This window comes from Hyla sarda, chromosome 4 (assembly GCF_029499605.1).
Source record: "Hyla sarda isolate aHylSar1 chromosome 4, aHylSar1.hap1, whole genome shotgun sequence".
NCBI classification, from domain to species: domain Eukaryota; kingdom Metazoa; phylum Chordata; class Amphibia; order Anura; family Hylidae; genus Hyla; species Hyla sarda.
The window spans coordinates 396,679,199-396,697,428 of NC_079192.1; the positions used below are offsets into that span (position 1 = coordinate 396,679,199).

An 18,230-nucleotide genomic window follows, 5' to 3' on the forward strand; every position below is an offset into this window, starting at 1 on the left:
AGCGCATACGGCGCAAAAATGAGCCGACCGGACCGAACGTTTCACTCCGGCCGGCTCATTGAAATGAATGACATACGGGAGCGCATACGAAGGCATACGGGAGCGCAAGGTTTTAGCTCCCCCCTGCCGTATGCGCTCCCGTATGGGAGAAAACGTAGTGTGAACCCAGCCTTAGTCGGGTTTTTCTCAAATCTGCCGCACAACCCCAGGTTTGCGATAGTAAATGAGTGCCACCATCTCTGATTACACAATTATTTCAGTAATTAGAAGCCGTCGGCCGATTCTACTAATTGTGCTTATACAGTGAGATTCACTTTACATCCAGGGGAAATGTCATTATAAAGACAATTCACAGCTGCCGGACATTTCCTATTAATCCTGGTGTTCTATACGACGCGACTTTATAAATAGGAAATACAAAGCATCTATAGAAACTGCCTTAAAGGGGTACTCCGCTGCTCAGCGTTTGGAACAAACTGTTCCGACCGCTGGAGCTGGCGCCGGGAGCTCGTGACGTCATAGACTCGCCCCCTCATGATGTCATAGTCCCCTCATGATCTCACGCCCCGCCCCCTCGATGTAAGTTCTATGGGAGGGGGCGTGACAGCTGTCACGCCCCCTCCCATAGACTTTCATTGAGGGGGCGGGGCTATGATGTCATGAGCTCCTGCCTCCAGCATTCCAAACGCTGGGCAGCAGAGTACCCCTTTAATAAATGACAATTCAACAGGCCCACGGCACAAATGCTCCATAGTCGCATGACATATTAGTGCACAATATTAGTGATTATTATTATTATTACAGGCATAGGTAAAAAGTATATATTAAAGGAAGCCTATAACAGCCGCCCCTTCACACTGCCCGAAGATTCCCTTCCCTTGCCTGTAAAAATATCTGTAATTGTTTGGAAAACTTAAAAAAATGTAACTAGTGTAAAACAGCTGGTCACTCAGTACCCAGCATGAGAAGGTGAGGAGAGGAAGGGGATGCAGCTGCAGGGTCTCACTCAGTACCCAGCATGAGAAGGTGAGGAGAGGAAGGGGATGCAGCTGCAGGGTCTCACTCAGTACCCAGCATGAGAAGGTGAGGAGAGGGAGGGGATGCAGCTGCAGGGTCTCACTCAGTACCCAGCATGAGAAGGTGAGGAGAGGGAGGGGATGCAACTGCAGGGTCTCACTCATTACCCATCATGAGAAGGAAAAGGGAGGGAGGGGATGCAGCTGCAGCTGTCACTCAGTACTAGAGATAAGCGAGCCTGGCAACAGTGGTAATGGTAGCAGAAGAAATTATTTATGCGTGGTATCCTGGTACAGGACATGGTCCTGTACCATCTCTAGGTCCCCTCCGGAAGAGTCCCTGCAGTCTATAGGGCTCTCCTGCAGGGCTCACCCCTTGCTCACCTTCTGTTAATGCATTGTAAATGTGTTGTGTACATATTGTTCATTATACATAAAGTTGTACAAATGTATAGAGGTTAGTCATGTGAACCACTGTCATGTGACACTACCCAGAGTGCCAATGTCACAGGAACCACAGGCTTTGCAACCAATGGGCTTTAGTCCAGCCCCCCCCCCCCCCCCCCAGTATATAAGGGGCTGTAGTCTCTAAACTCTCTCGCTTGTTCCTGCACTCTCTTGCTCACTGATCTCCTGGATTTCAGTCAAGCACAATACCTGTACTATCTAAATTCATCTCCGCTAGGCCAAAGCCTAAAGAACCTGCAGCCACTTAAAAACCTTATCAAGCTCTATCTACAATTCTAGTGACTACTACTCAACTCAATAATAATATTAGTAGCAAGGTGGCCTGCGTAGATATTCTCAATACTACAAGTCCCAGCAAGCCTGTGAGGTATCCTGCATTCCGGTTGCCTCTAGAGAAACTGCATAACTGTAAAGACTGTTTAATACGAATTCCAAGTAAAAGTTCCAGTTATTTTCACAATTCCTGCTGTGGACATTCCTTTATTGCCTGCTGTTTCTTGGTTGGTTGTCGGCAGGGCCTTATACCGAAACAACCACATCCTGGCGTCACGACTAATCAGGGGTTAATAACACCTTACCCCACAGGGTTAATACCACCAGACCCTGCTACTCCATTGCAACACCCCGGCACCACAAATGTGACATACAGCTTCCAGGCCAATCAGACACACTCCATAGACTTGCATTGCGGGAGTGTGGCATAACGTCACGAAGGGCGCGCCCGTGATGTCACGACCCCCGCAACCTGCACCCAGCTTTCGGAACAAAATGTTCCAAACGTTGGAAAAGTGGAGTGCCCCTTTAAGTATTAGTTCTACATAGAAATCAATGGACCAAGAAGGACACAAGAAGTAAGAAGAAGCAGCGGAGAGGCATGAAGTGTAAAGATTCTGTATCTATCATATTCCAGTCGTCTCTGCCACACACACAGCAAGAAACACTTAAATGTCAAATAAACTGCGATAAACCGAAAACGCTACAGCGTTCAATCCAGCTCAAGCGTCGTTCCCCGGGGACTGACAAAATTTAACAATAGAAATGTCTCATCCGATACTCGAAAACACCAAGTTACTTGTGACACGATAAACACATTCAGGAACTACAACTCCCAGCATGCCTGGACAGCCATAGATCTGGAAACTCTGGTCTCTATTGTTGCTCGCGAATATTCGCATATGCAAATTTTATTCGTGAATATCGCATATTCGCGAATATTCGTGAATTCGCGAATATAGCACTATATATTCGTAATTACGATTTTATTTTTTAATCACAGTACACATCACAGTGATCATCCCTCTTTGCTTCCAGCTTGTGTGATGTAATGAAGGCTCTAATACTACTGTGTGAGACTGGCGAGCGAATTTTCGCATATGCGAAGATTTTCATATGCAAATTTTCACATATATGAATTTTTATATGTAAATTTTCGCATACGCGAAACTTAAGCGCATGCGAAATGTTCGCATATGCAAATTTTAATATATGTTAATTTTAATATATACAAATTTTCGTATATGCTTTTTATATATGACAATTTTCGCATAGACAAGAAATTGATATGGTAAATTTTCGTATATGCGACTTTTCGTGTATGCAAATTTATATCCCAGCATATACGAATATTTGTGTAAGCAAATTTTCGCATGGGCAAAAATTTGCATATGCTAACATTTTCTCGTATGCGATTTTTCGTGCATGTTCATTTTTATATATGCTAATTTTCGTATATGCACATTTGTGCATATGCTACTTTTCGCATACGCGAATTTACGTATATGCGAAAATAAAACGTGAATATTGCGAAATGCAAATCTAGCGAATATATATGACGAATATTCATTCATATATTCGTGAATATTCGAGAATTCGAATATGGCCTATGCCGCTCAACACTAGTCTCTAACCTGCCAAACACTGTTCTGCTACATCACCAGGAAGGCATAATGTATGTAAGCAAGCATCATACGTAATCAGTTCTGCAACATCTGAAACTCAACTACATATGACAAAGGCAGCAAAATAATATCTGGTAAACATATATGACATCATTAGTGTTGCTCGCGAATATAGCGCTATTTATTCGTAATTACGAAGATTCGTTTTTTTTTTCTTTCTTCACAGTACACATCACAGTGATCATCCCTCTCTGCTTCCAGCTTGTGTGGTGTGAAGAAGGCTCTAATACTACTGTGTGAGACTGGTGCGCGAAGTTTCGCATATGCGAATATTTGCCTATTGAATTTTTGTAGATGCTAATTTTCGCATATGTTAATTTTCGCATATGTTAATTTTCGTGTATGCGAAAATAAAACGGTAATATTACGAATATGCGAATATTCGCGAATATATGACGAATATTCGTCCGAATATTCGCGAATTCGAATATGGCCTATGCCGCTCAACATTAGACATCATCAGGGAAATAACTAAAACTCAGAGAGAGTAGCGGGGAATTATATATATTTAACCGCTGTGATGTAGGCCGAGGCCGCAAGGCTTTGGCCTAGTAAACGTATTTGAAAGTTGCGGAGGTCCTACCTCGTTCAGTGACAGCAACCCAAGAGAGCGATCAATGGCCGCAGCTCCCTTATATGGATTTATCCAAAACAACTGTCACTCACCGTTACACGGCATTATGGGATAACACGTGACTCAAGAACCACCTAAGGTCCTTAAACATACCATAGAGTTCTGAACCATGTCACATGACCTAAGGTCCTGCGACGCTAAAACAAGAGAGTAACACCATATACATATTTACAAAGATAATATTCATAAATATCAAGTACTAAGGGGTGACTAGGGGCTTATTAGGGAAGCGGACCCCGATAGTCCTAGGGACTCTGACTCTGGGGACTAATAACCAAGGCACAGTATGAAATAAGGTGCCGGGACACCACATATATCTGCACAAATCCTGAAACTCAAAGTCACACATGACACAGTGCACCTACTTACCCTGCTATGCCTGATATACACCAACCTGTAACTCTCAAATTGTTGGAAAACTACAACTCCCAGCATCCCATGAAAGCCACACATTTAAAGGGGTACTCCGGCGCTAAGACATCTTATCTTAAGATAAGATGCCTGATCGCGGGGATAAGGGGATAAGATGCCGACCCCCGTGATCTTGCACGCAGCCCCCCCGTTATAATCAGTCCCCGGAGCGTGTTCGCTTCGGGTCTGATTACTGGCGATCACGAGGCCGGAGCATTGTGACGTCACGGCTCCACCCCCTCAATGCAAGCCTATACAGCTGTCACGCCCCCTCCCATAGGCTTGCATTGAGGGGGCGGAGTGTGATGTCACATGGGGGCGGAGCCGTGATGTCACAACGCTCCGGCCCCGTGATCGCCAGTCATCAGGGGGCTGATTATAACGGGGTGCTGTGTGCATGATCAAGGGGGTCCCCAGCGGCGGGACTCCCGCGTTCAGGCATCTTATTCCCTATCCTTTGGATAGGGAATAAGATGTCTTAGCGCCGGAGTACCCCTTTAAAGAGTAGCTCCCACCATCTGCATTTTTTTTTCTGTCCCTACCTATTGCTAATCTATCCCTAACCCCCTCCCTACCTTTGAATTTTTTTTTTCTACCTTACAAATGTCTCATCTTCTTCTCGTATGTTTACCTCTGCCGGAAGCCCACTTCCCCAGCAGGCGCAACGTCACTGACGCCTGCTGGGCGCCGACTTCCGCCCTCACCTCATCTATGCTGCGCTCCTGTCGGGAGCACGCATACATTAGCGGCCAATAGCACGGCAGGCTGCTCCGGGGTCTCATCCTCCCTGTTTAGCAGTGTAGTGTTATCCAGGGATGAGGCGTATAGGAGCATCGCCCACCTGCCGTGCTCACCACCGAGACCCAGGTCCGAAAACAAAGTACAGGTAAGTGAAATAAGACATCACTTACCTGTACAGGACATGTACAGTCCTGGAGCATCAGCGCAGCACTGATATTCAGTGCCGCGCTGCCTCCAGACTGTACATGCCGGGGGCAGGCAGCCAATGAGCGCAGACCCAGCGTTCACAGCGCTCACTCTCGCCTGTCTGATTGACAGGCAGGGAGCGAGCGCAGGCTGACCGAATTAGGACCGATTGCCCGGCCGGCATCCGTCCGAATTCAGGCGTGACGTCACGGCAGGCTGCAGCTGGCCACTAGGAGGGAGACCCCTAGTGGCCAGTTTTCAAATGTAAAATACACTATTTATTTATTTATTTTTAAATTAATCTATATTGGAGATATGTTGTAGTACATAAGTACTACAACATATATATATTTAAAAAAAAAAAAAGGTTGGTGACAGTGCCCAGTTAAAAACTCAAATGTAACTTTATGCAACACAACAAACACAGATCTGCTATATTATCACACAAGTTGTCAATTCTTTAAAAGATCTAGCATGCTACATCATCAGACATACCCAGTTCTGTAACATCTAAACTCAGCTCTGCTACATCATCAGATGTACCGATCCCTGCAACAGCTCAAACTGCAGACCCTGCTACATCATGGGGCACACTCAGCTTTCCAACAACTGAAACATAGCCAATACCTGCCAGTTTCATATTGGCTACCAAACCCACAACACCTACCAAACTCAGCTCAGCTATACCATTGTGTACATTCTGAATTGCAACATGAAACACATCTGCCCAATATGTGACAAACACATCTGCCCAATATGTGACCAACACATCTGCCCAATATGTGACAAACACATCTGCCCAATATGTGACCAACACATCTGCCCAATATGTGACCAACACATCTGCCCAATATGTGACAAACACATCTGCCCAATATGTGACCAACACATCTGCCCAATATGTGACCAACACATCTGCCCAATATGTGACCAACACATCTGCCCAATATGTGACAAACACATCTGCCCAATACCCCTGATGAAGCGCAGGCAAAAGAGAAACTAGCTCAGTTAGTGAAAACAGAAGATAAGACATTATTCAGATATATAAATGAAAAAGGAAATTAAAACAAGGAATAACTAAGTTAAAAACAGAGGAAGGAAGGTATGTAGAAGAAGATAAAGGACTAGCCGACTGCCTCAATAAATATTTCTGTTCAGCTCGTACGTTTCGCGCTAAGTGTGCTTAAGATACAAAAGTATCTGAGGAAAGGGATTTAGGGGTCATTATTTCAGACGATTTAAAGGGGTATTCCAGCCAAAGACATCTTATCCCCTATCCACAGGATAGGGGATAAGATGTCTGATCGCGTGGGGCCTGCCACTGGAATCCCCGCGATCTCCGTGCAGAACCCGCATTCTATGCCGGGCTGCTGCTACAGTCTCGGATACCTCTGTGTTCCCGGGACTGGAGATGTGACGTCACATCACACCCCCTCTATTCATGTCTGGATAGGGGATAAGATGTCTTTGGCCGGAATACCCCTTTAAAGGTAGGCAGACAATGTCATAGAGCAGCAGGAAATATTTGAGTGTATAGGGAGAGGTATTAGCAGTAGAAAGAGTGAAGTGCTCATGGGTGTATAGGGAGAAGTATTAGCAGTAAAGAGGGACGTACTCATGGGTGTATAGCAAGAGGTATTAGCAGTAAAGAGGGATGTGCTCATGGGTGTTTAGGAAGAGGTATTAGCAGTAAAGAGGGACGTGCTCATGGGTGTATAGGAAGAGGTATTAGCAGTAAAGAGGGATGTGCTCATGGGTGTATAGCAAGAGGTATTAGCAGTAAAGAGGGAAGTGTTCATACAGCTGTACCAAACACTGGTGAGACCTCACTTGGAGTATTGTGCGCAGTACTGGAGGCCGTATCTCCAGAAGAATATAGATACACCGGAGAGAGTTCAGAGAAGATACTAAACTAGTACATGGATTGCAGGATAAAACTTATCAGGAAAGGTTAAAGGACATTTGATCAAAACTTTTATATACATAAAGGGAATTAACCCAGTAAAGGAGGAGCGAAGATTTAATAAAAGAAAAACTACCACAAAAGGACATCGTTTTATATTAGAGGGGCAAAGGTTTCTGCAGTATTATCAGGGAGTATTGCTTTACTGAGAGAGTAGTGGATGCATGGAATAGCCTTCCTGCAGAAGTGGTCACTGCAAATACAGTGAAGGAGTTTAAGCATGCATGGGATAAGTATAAGGCTATCCTTCATATAAGCTAGGGATAGGTATAAGGCTATCCTTCATATAAGCTAGGGATAGGTATAAGGCTATCCATCATATAAGATAGGGATAGGTATAAGGCTATCCTTCATATAACATAGAGATAGTTATAAGGCTATCCTTCATATAAGATAGGGATAGGTATAAGGCTATCCTTCATATAAGATAGGGATAGGTATAAGGCTATCCTTCATATAAGATAGAGATAGGTATAAGGATATTCTTCATATAAGATAGGGATAGGTATAAGGCTATCCTTCATATAAGATAGGGATAGGTATAAGGCTATCCTTCATATAAGATAGAGATAGGTATAAGGATATCCTTCATATAAGATAGGGATAGGCATAAGGCTATCCTTCATATGAGATAGGGATATACATAAGGCTACCCTTCATATAAGATAGGGATAGGTATAAGGCTATCCTTCATATAAGATAGGGATAGGTATAAGGCTATCCTTCATATAAGATAGGGATAGGTATAAGGCTATCCTTCATATAAGATAGAGATAGGCATAAGGCTATCCTTCATATAAGATAGGGATAGGAATAAGGCTATCCTTCACATAAGGAAGGGACAAGGACTATTCATAAGTATTTATAATATTGGGAAGTCTAGATGGACCAAATGGTTCTTAAATGCTGACACATTCTATGTTTCTATCTTTGTTACACTCTCAGACACACTTAATTTTGGAAATATGGAACGTTACTCTGCCATACACTTCACTACAAAGTATATTACAAACTCAACTCTACTACAGTTCATCATCAGATACTTAAAGGAGATATCCAGGATTGAAAAACGTATCCCCTATCCTAAGGATAGGGGATGATTTTTAGATTGTGGGGGGTTCGACCACTGGGACTCCCGGCGATCTCCTGTACGGGGCCCCAACAGCCCTCGGCCACCGCACGAAGCGGCAGATTACACGCCCCCTCAATACAACTCTATGGCAGAGCTGGAGCGCTGCCTTCGGCAATCTCCGGTTCTGATATGTATTGAGGGGGCGTGTCAGCCGCCACTTTGTGCGGTGGTCGACACGCGCTCTCTGGCCGGAGAGCCAGGGTCCCATACGGGAGATCGCGGGGGGACCCAGCGGTCGGAGCCCCCGCGATCTGAAACATATCCCCTATCTTTAGGATAGGGGATACGTTTTTTAATCCTGATATCTCTTTTAACTCATTGAAACCTGCACAATATCTGACAAAATAAGCATCACTGGCCAGAATCAGCGCTGCAACATCTAAAACAAAACTTAACAAAATGTGAAGAAATTCAGTTCCACTATATCTAGCAAACTCTTTTTAACTTTACCACTAAATATATGCAGGTCTGCAAAATCTGACAGGTGCCCAATATCTGGCAAACTCAGCTCTACTATCCCATCGGCCGTACTCAACTCCGTAACATTTGGATCTTAAAGGGGTACTCCGCTGCTCAGCGTTTGGAACAAACTGTTCTGAACGCTGGAGCCGACGCCGTGAGCTTGTGATGTCATATCCCCGCCCCCTCATGATGTCACGCCACACCCCCTCAATGCAAGTCAATGGGAGGGGGCGTGACGGGTGAGATAGATAGATATGAGATAGATAGATATGAGATAGATAGATATGAGAGAGAGAGATAGATAGATAGAAAGCAACAGGAGAATACAGCAGCACACTGCTAGCACAAAGATATAGATAAAACATGAGTATATAGATGAAACATAAGTATATAGATAGAACATGAAAAGCTATACAGCTGTAGTGCAATAAATGAAAATATGAAATTATGAGGTACTTAGCTTGCAAATTTGGTGGCCAAATAACCATCCCACCACGGTAAGGTGACCTCATTTTGGGACGGACCCTACACTATGAATATGCCTCTGTGTGAACAGTACAGCAGGCATTGCAAGATCTGAAACATCCAAGGCACCTTATATACACCTAATAGAGGTGGGTGGGGTGCAAGAGCCAACATGGAGGTAGCCACTCCCCCGTATATGTACCGTGGTGGGATGGTCAAGCTATTTGGCCGCCAAATTTGCAAGGTAAGTACCTCATAATTTCATAATTTCATATTTTCATTTATTGCACTACAGCTGTATAGCTTCTCATGTTTTATCTATATACTCATGTTTTGTCTATATACTCATGTTTTATTTATATCTTTGTGCTGGCAGTGTGCTGCTGTATTCTCCTGTTGCTGTATATTTAGCCCAACAGCCTGCACCTGTATGCCAGGTCTATATAATAGTTTGGAATCAATAGTGCTGGCCAACTTATCCTTTGGTTAGATAGATAGATATGAGATAGATAGATAGATAGATAGATAGAGATAAGATAGATAGATATGAGATTTGTTCCAGTTTGTTCCAAATGCTGAGCAGCGGACTTCCCCTTTAGCTTTGTCAGAAACACATCTCCGGACAACCTCATGTAACAAACTCATGATTACTACATCATCAGCTATATTAGGCTATGTAACATATGAAACTCAGCTATGTCATATCTGACAAACACAGCTCCAGAATATGTCTAAGATAGTGGTGACCAAACTGTGGCCCTCCAGATGTTACAAAACTACAACTCACAGCATGCCCGGACAGCCAGCGGCTGTCCGGGCATGCTGGGAGTTGTAGTTTTGCAACATCTGGAGGGCCAGAGTTTGGGGACCACTGGTCTAAGATTGACTACATCTTCAAACATGCTTAGATTTGCAACATCTGGAACTCACTGTTCTACTTACTCATCTCTGCTACATTTGAAACTCTAGCCTGCTACATCTGACAAACACAGATCCAAATATATGGTACAAACTCCTCTCTACTACATCATCAGACATTCTAAGCTTTGCCACATCTGAAACTCAGAGTGCAACATACTCAGCACTGCTACATCCAAAACTCCAGACTGCTACAACAGACAAACACAGATCCAAAATATGTAACAAATGTATCTTTAATACGTCATCAGACATACTTAGCTTTGAAACATCTGAAACTCATTGTACCACATACTCAGCTTTGCTACATAGGAAACTGTATACCAGTGTTTTCTAACCAGTGTGTCTCCAGCTGTTGCAAAACTACAACTTCCAGCCTTTGGCTGTCTGGGATGCACACTGGTTGGGAAACACTGCTGTAGATTAATACCTCTGATAAACTCATCTCTACTACATCATCAGACATACTGAGCTTTGCAACATCTGAAACTCAGAGGTCCACATACTCAGCTCTGCTACATCTGAAACTCCAGACTGTTACAACAGACACACACAGATCCAAAATATGTGACAAACTCATCCTTGCTACATCATCAGACATATATACCTTTGCAACATCTGAAACTACAGGTGGCACATACTCAGCTCTGCTGTGTCTGAAACTCCATACTGCTACAACAGTCAAACACCGATCCAGAATATACAACAAAACCCATCTCTAAAACATCATCAGACATACTTTGCTTTGTAACATCTGAAACTACAGGTGGCACATACTCAGCTCTGCTATATCTAAAACTCCAGGCTTCTGCTACCTCTGACATAAAAAAAAATAAAAATTTGACCAACTATATTCTTAGTTCTGCAACATTTGAAACTCAGGTTTCAACATACTCAGCTCTGTTACATCCGAAACTCTAGTCTGCCACATTTCACAAACACAGATTCAAAACATGTGACAAACTCATCGTTACTATATCATCAGATGTGTTTAGCTTTTCAACATCCAAAATTCATTGTACCACATCCTCAGCTCTGTTACATTTAAAACTGTAGACCAGTCCGTTTCAACCAGTGTGCCTCTGGCTGTTGCAAAACTACAACTCCCAGCATGCCCAGACAGCCAAAGGCTGTCTGGGCATGCTGGGAGTTGTAGTTTTGCAACAGCTGGTGGCTCCCTGGTTGGGAAACACTTCTGTAGAACTAATACCTCTGACAAACACAGATCCGAAAAATGTGACAAACTCATCTTTACTACATCAGGAGACATTCTCAGGGTGCCACATACTCAGCTCTGCTACATCTAAAGCTCCAGGCCGCTAAATCTGACATAGATCCAAAAAATTTGACCAAAATGTGACATACTCAACTTTGCAACATCTAAAACTTCAGGTAGCACATACTCAGCTCTGCTACATCTAAAAGTCTAGACTGCTACATCTGACATATATAAAATAAATAAATAAAAAAAATGTGTCTAACTACACCGCCAGATATACTTTGCTTTGCAACATCTGAAACTTAGGGCACAACATACTCAACTCTGCTACATCTAAAATTCTAGTCTGCCACATCTGAGACAAAAATATGCGACAAAGTCATTTCCACTACATCTAAGAAAATCTAAGCCATTCACTGTAGGCCATCAGAGCTATGAATCTGTATGACAGCAGCCGCATAGTGCAGCAGAGCTGAGTTGTCCCCCCTCCTCCCCCTGTCCTCTGACAATCTGCAGCACCATGGAGAGCTCTGCGCCTGTGCACTGGATACATGTGCTGCTCCTCTGCCCTCATTGTAATGCACGGCTCTGCTGCAGCAATTCACTGCAAAACCAATAGGCACATTCCCTGTATTCCCCATAAATCAGGACAGAGCTGCCAGCGGGGCACAGGGCTCTTTAATGGGCAGAGCTTATTGGAATTCACTATACACCAGCTTCTAGTCATCTCTCCAGGAGTAACATCCCCTCCAATACAGATGTAGCAGAGCTCAATGCGTCCTTTACAGCAGCGGCATCATAATTCTATGGAGTAGTTCTATCTTAAGTCTTTGTAAACCACAATATCACAAACTCATCTCTGCAACACCCTGACAGACTTAGCTCTGAAAGAAAGAAGATAGATAGATAAATAAATAGATAGATAGATATGAGATAGATAGATGGATAGATATGATACAGATAGATAGGAGATAGATAGATAGATATGAGATAGATAGGAGATAGATATGATATAGACAGACAGACAGACAGACAGACAGACAGATAGATAGATAGATAGATAGATAGATAGATAGATAGATAGACAGATAGATAGATAGATATGCGATATACAGATAGATATGAGATAGATAGATAGGAGATAGATAGGAGATAGATATGAGATAGATAGATAGATAGATTGTTAGATAGATATGAGATAGATAGATATAAGATAAATAGATATGAGATAGATAGATATGAGATAGATAGATAGATAGATATGAGAGATAGATAGATAGATAGATAGATATGAGATATATAGATATGAGATAGATAAATAGATAGATATGAGATAGATATGCGATAGATAGGAGATAGATAGATAGATAGATACAGCACAAGGAAAGGAAGAGCAGCACGTCCCACAATAGTATGATAGCGGTGCAAGCAGCGAGTGGAGCCCCGGTCAAGGCAATTCAGACATCTAGGAAGGATGCCGCAGCACACGGGAGGTTCAAAAGTGTAAACAGTGGTTTATTCCATGATAATACAAGTTAGCAACGTTTCTGCTGCCAATGCAGCCTTTGTCAAGCATGACAAGGCTTGACATGACAAGGCTTGACAAAGGCTGCATTGGCAGCAGAAACGTTTGCTAACTTGTATTATCATGGAATAAACCACTGTTTACACTTATGAACCTCCCGTGTGCTGCGGCATCCTTCCTAGATAGATAGATAGATATGAGATAGATAGATATGAGATAGATAGATATGAGATAGAGAGATAGATATGAAATAGATAGATAGATAGATAGATATGAGATAGATAGATAGATATGACATAGATAGATATGACATAGATAGATAGATATGAGATAGATAAATAAGAGATAGGAAAAAAAAACAATAATGAATAGTAACATATGTGTCTTAATGAATAGTGTTATATATTGTGTTTACTAATAGTGCCATACAGTGTCATGATGAATAGTGCCATTACGTGCCTTTATCAATAGCGACATACATTGCCTTGATAATAAGGCCATAAAAGCATTTTAATTAATAGCGCCATACATTGGCCTGAAGAAATAGTGCCACATAGTGCTTTAATGAATAGTGCCATGCATTTCCATGTAGTACTAGATGAATATTAGTACCATACAGTGCCCTAATGAATAGTGCCATACAGTGTTCTGATGAACAGTACCATACAGGGCTCTAATGAATAGTGCCATACAGTGTTCTGAGGAATAGTATCATGCAGTGCCCTAATGAATAGTGCCATACAGTGTTCTGATGAATAGTACCATACAGTGCTCTAATGAATAGTGTTGAGCGGCATAGGCCATATTCGGATTCGCGAATATATGGACGAATATACAAAAACCTGTACAAGCAAACATTCGCATATGCGAACATTTGCACGCCAGTCTCACACAGTAGTATTAGAGCCTTCTTTACACCACACAAGCTGGAAGCAGAGAGGGGTGATCACTGTGATGTGTACTGTGAAAAAAAACAACAAAAAAAAACGAATATTTGTAATTACGAATATAGTGCTATATTTGCGAATATTCGCTAATATGCGATATTCGCGAATAAAATTCATATTGCGAATATTCGCGAGCAACACTACTAATGAATAGTGTTGCTCGCGAATATTCGCAAAGCGAATTTTATTCGCGAATATCGCATATTCGCTAATTCGCGAATATTCGCGAATATAGCACTGTATATTCGTAATTACGAATATTCGTTTTTTTTTTTTTTTTTACAGTACACATCACAGTGATCACCCCTCTCTGCTTCCAGCTTGTGTGGTGTAAAGAAGGCTCTAATAGTACTGTGTGAGACTGGTGTGCGAATTTTCGCATATACGAAAATTTGCATTTGTAAATTTTTATACAAATTTTCTCATACGCGATTTTTTGCGCATGCGGAAATAAAACGAGGATATTACGTATATGCGAATATTCGCGAATATATGACGAATATTCATCCATATATTCGCGAATATTTGCAAATTCGAATATGGCCTATGCTGCTCAACACTACACATGCCTGATGAAAGGTTGATTTTGCCCGAAACGCATTTGCAAATTTTTGTGTAATACAGTCCATCGACGGTGGTGCTGAAAGTGGACGTCACGTTCCACATTGCTCATGGTTCTCCAGATGCTCCTACATAGTCCTGTCCTGGCCTATCTACGTCTATTTCTTCTGATCCAGATCTTCTGTATGGCTATTCCCCAGACCACATTGGGAAGTGCCGTAGTGGATTCCCTATTTTGTGCTTTCTATAGTGTTTTGCATCATCGATAAGGATTATGGAGCCCATTGTCACCTATCTCGAACCTGGACCTACGGTGGCACACTAGGAGCTCCTCTCTCTGTTATTTGGCTATGGTTAAAAAAGGAACTAGTTGGGCCAATAGGATGAACGTGCTTCTTCAAAAGTTGTCCTATGTTAATGTACCTCACACATACAGGGATTCTCCCCACACCACCCCCACTTACTTCCACTAAGAAGATAAAAGAATGAATCCATCAGATAGAGAGTTCATGTTGGTCCCTATGGGTTGTTAGAACCCCCTGGAAAGGACTAATACACATCTGCTCTCCGACAAAATATATCACAAGTGACTGCACTGAGATCCCCAGTACAATATGCTAAAGATGTAACCGCAGTCCATGCCTGGATAGGAGGCAGAGTAGGCATAGGCACAGGGCAACAACAATGTACCAAAAGTATTTATCAGTGAATGACACCCATAAGTGTCTGATCTAAGAGATCCCGCCTAGGATCGCCAACTTTCAATGTAAAGGGCTGTGTAACATCTGACTCTGGCCATACACGAAGAGTTAAATTGCTCTAGTTGGGCTGGAGCTGCTGGGAGCTCACCTGTGTCGTCTGGGAGAGGTTCTCAGCTCTGTTACCTATCAGGAAGGTGTATCCCTGATCACCTGCCTATATAAGCTAGGAGCAGTGATCAGTCCGGCGTCCGTGAAAGGTTATACCTTAGCTGACACCTCCTGCTTACTGGATTGATCTTTGGCTTTTCCTTTGACTCTTCTCTTGCTCTACATTCCTGTACTCTGCTATTTCCTTGTACCGAGCTTGGCTAATTTGACTACGATTTGACTGTGTGTGTGTCTTACTGTATCTCTGGTGGTTTGTGTGCCTCCAGCTGTTCCTCATCTGTTTTGTATTTTATTATTTTGACAACGCTGCCCCAGCACTTAGGTTGTCAATCACGGATAGGCCAGTGTTTCCCAACCAGGGTGCCTCCAGCTGTGGCCAAACTACAACTCCCAGCATGCCCAGACAGCCTTTGCTGGGAGTTGTAGTTTGGCCACAGCTGGAGGCACCCTGGTTGGGAAACACTAGGATAGGCAATAGGTAGGGACAGTGGCTGTGTGTGAGTTCTCCGCTCATACGTTTCCTTGTCTAAAGATGTAAATGCCAGAATATCATATAGCCAAAGTAGGCATAGGCACAAGTAAACAACAATGTATCAAGACTTTGCAAATCACTCGTGACCTGGAAACCACAATAGAGAGGGTCACTCAGATTCACTGCCATCGGAGGAAGCCCTGGCCGGACTTCTATTTAAAAATCCTAATCCTTTTAGTAATAGCAAACCTCTCCTGCTCTGGACAGTTCCTGACATGGACAGAGGTGTCAGCAGAGAACACTGTGGTCAGACAGAAAGGAAATTCAAAAAGAAAACAACTTCCTCTGGAGCATACAGCAGCTGATAAGTACTGGAAGGATTAAGATTTTTAAATAGAAGTAATTTACAAGTCTGTTTAACTTTCTGGCACCAGTTGATTAAAAAATAAAAAAAAGTTTTCCAGTGGAGTCCCCCTTTAATGGGGTAAAATAACTATCTGCCCTGGATCATAGAAGGGAGTCCAAATTGGGGGGGGGGGGGGACCCCTCTCTGTGTCCTCTATGTGCTCTAGTTGGGTTTATGGATAGAGTTTGCTTTTATGAGAACGAGTAGGATACCTATATGGACACCATATATAATGTTATATTATATATATATATATATATATATATATATATATATATATATATATATACATATAATGGACACCACTGCATACCTATAGGACCCCTCCACAAAAAAAATTTGTAAAATAAAATATAAAAAAATAGTAAGCAAAAAAAATTTAAAAATAAATAACTAAATAGATAAATAAATAATAATTAAAATAAATTAATTAATTAATAAATAAAAAGAACAAACTGTTTGGTGCAGTGAGTTTCTTTCCACTGTAGCTTATAAGGCAGTGTTTCCCAACCAGTGAGCCTCCAGTAAAATAAAATATTAAAAAATAAAAATTAATAAATTACAAAATAGATGAATAAATAATAATTAAAATAAATACATAAATAAAATAAAATAGATATATTTAATAAATAAATAATTAAAATGAATAAATAACATAATATATAAATAAATATTAATATAAAGAAATACCATGATCCCTCAACCTACAATGGCCTCAACATGCAATAGTTTCAACATACAATGGTCTATTCTGGACCATTGTAACTTGAAACCAGACTCAACATACAATGTAGAGACAGTCCAGATCTGTGAAATGTGTCAATGGCCGGTCTGGTAGCGCCCCCTACAGCACAGGGAGGTATTACATGTTCTGTACTCTTTACCTGTATTACTGAAGTGTATGCACTGACTGATGTCTGGTAGCGCCCCTTACAGTACAGTACAGTACTTTTTCCTTTTTTTTTTTTGGATGACTTTTTGGTGGCTTCAGAACCAATTACCAGGTTTCCATAGAGTTCCGGTCTCAAATCTCAATGGTTTCAACATACAATGGTCGTCCCAGAACCAATTAATATTGTAACTTGAGGGACCACTGTAAATATAAAAATAAATAAATAAAAGAAACTGCTGGGTGCAGTGAGTTTCTTTCTACTGTAACCTATAGGATAGTGTTTTCCAACCAGTGAGCCTCCAGCTGTTGCAAAACTACAACTCCCAGCATGGCTGAAATTGTAAGTTTGCAACAGCTGGAGGCACACGGGTTAGGAAACACTGCCATAGGGGGTTTTCAAGATTTGTTTGACATCAAGTGTCTTGTTGAGGTCTCTATAAGATACTGTATGCTCAATGCCAGGTAGCTGCTTCCTTGCTGTCTCTGCAAAAAACATCTCCTGGGGAAGGGAAACATATGTATTGCTCTCCCCTGGGCTGTAGGAACCTGATTTTTTTTCTTGATTTATGTACATAAACAGCACAATATTATACCGCACCTTACTGTACTACACCGGCTCATGACATACCTAAATGTGCCTACATACCTACTGAAAAATTTGCTACTTCCAAGACATATTTTATAGCAGTACAGAACAAGTGCACAGAAAATTCATACATGTTCTTCCACTACGTAGACCCATACAACTGTATACATAGAAGAAAGGAGACCCCCATAGCAAATATACAAATGGGCCTCTCATTATGGCGTAAAATTTGATGTTGGGATCTGGTGTAAATTCACCTTTTAATTTCTATGACCCATTAGTCTATACCAGGGGTCACGTCCTGGGAAAAAAAATGTGGGAACTCACCCAATATTTGGGTAATGGGAACAGTGATCCTGCTCTAAAAAAAAAAGTGCAGACACTCTGTTCCCATGC

At 42.0% G+C, this 18,230-nt stretch overlaps 1 protein-coding gene across 3 annotated transcripts in view; it reads right to left on the bottom strand.

The window, feature by feature from the left end:
• PRMT8 (protein arginine methyltransferase 8) overlaps positions 1 to 18,230 on the bottom strand; it is a 144,355-nt gene that overhangs the window by 120,360 nt on the left and 5,765 nt on the right. The window lies entirely within an intron of this gene.